General features: G+C 53.2%; 1 pseudogene; it reads right to left on the bottom strand.

Annotated features, from left to right (window-relative positions):
* The window catches only part of LOC119571653, an 881-nt pseudogene extending 711 nt beyond the window's left edge, over positions 1-170 (bottom strand).
* Between the last annotated feature and the right edge of the window lie 642 nt (positions 171-812).

The following is an 812-nucleotide window of genomic DNA, read 5'->3' as shown; positions in this document are numbered from 1 at the left end:
AGTAACACCTGCGCCTCCTTCTGGAATAGCTGGGCGCGCTTCCTTGCCTTAGCCATCTTCACCACGGCGTCCTTGCCCTAGTGGCGTATCCTGAAGGCCTTGCCAAAGTAACCCTCGCCAAGGGGGGTTCCCTCGGACACCAAGGCAATAATCTCCTCTTCATTAAGCATCGTGGCTGTCGCCAATACCTGAGCAGTTGGTATTTTTCCACCGCTAGATGTGTTGCCTTGATTTCAGTCGACTGTTCGCGCTTCCTCTCGGAGCGCTGTGACATGTTCTGATACACTGCTTTCCGCCAAGGCGAAGTGTGCTCTGCTCGGGGAAATGCTGACGACGTTAGGTTACGTAAAGAGCTTTTCTTGTCGATTTCGTTTTTGGGCTTAGTTGCGACTGCAACGATCGATTTCCTTTTCCTGCTCAGTTTGCCACATCTGGGTTGACTGGCCTTCATTATTTGCTTACTCGCCGTGTGTGTGTGTGTGTGTGTGTGTGTGTGTGTGTGTGGTGTGTGTGTGTGTGTGTGTGTGTGCGTGTGTGTGTGGTGCGTGCGTGCGTGCGCGTGTGTGTGTGTGTGTGTGCGTGCGTGCGTGTGTGTGTGTGTGTATGTGTGTGTGTGTGGTGTGTGTGCGCATGCGTGCGTGTGTGTCTGCGTGTGTACGTGTGTGTGTGTGTGTGTGTGTGTGTGTGTGTGTGTGTGTGTGTGTGTGTGTGTGTGTGTGTGGGGGTTTGTATGGTTGTGTGTGCGTGTGTTTGTGTGTTGTATGTTTTGTGTGTGTGGATGTGTGAGCGTGCGTGCGTGCGTGCGTGCGTGT

This window comes from Penaeus monodon, unplaced genomic scaffold, assembly GCF_015228065.2.
Source record: "Penaeus monodon isolate SGIC_2016 unplaced genomic scaffold, NSTDA_Pmon_1 PmonScaffold_7328, whole genome shotgun sequence".
Classification (NCBI taxonomy): domain Eukaryota; kingdom Metazoa; phylum Arthropoda; class Malacostraca; order Decapoda; family Penaeidae; genus Penaeus; species Penaeus monodon.
Note: the sequence above shows the minus strand (reverse complement) of the source record. Positions and strands in the feature narration are given on the sequence as shown.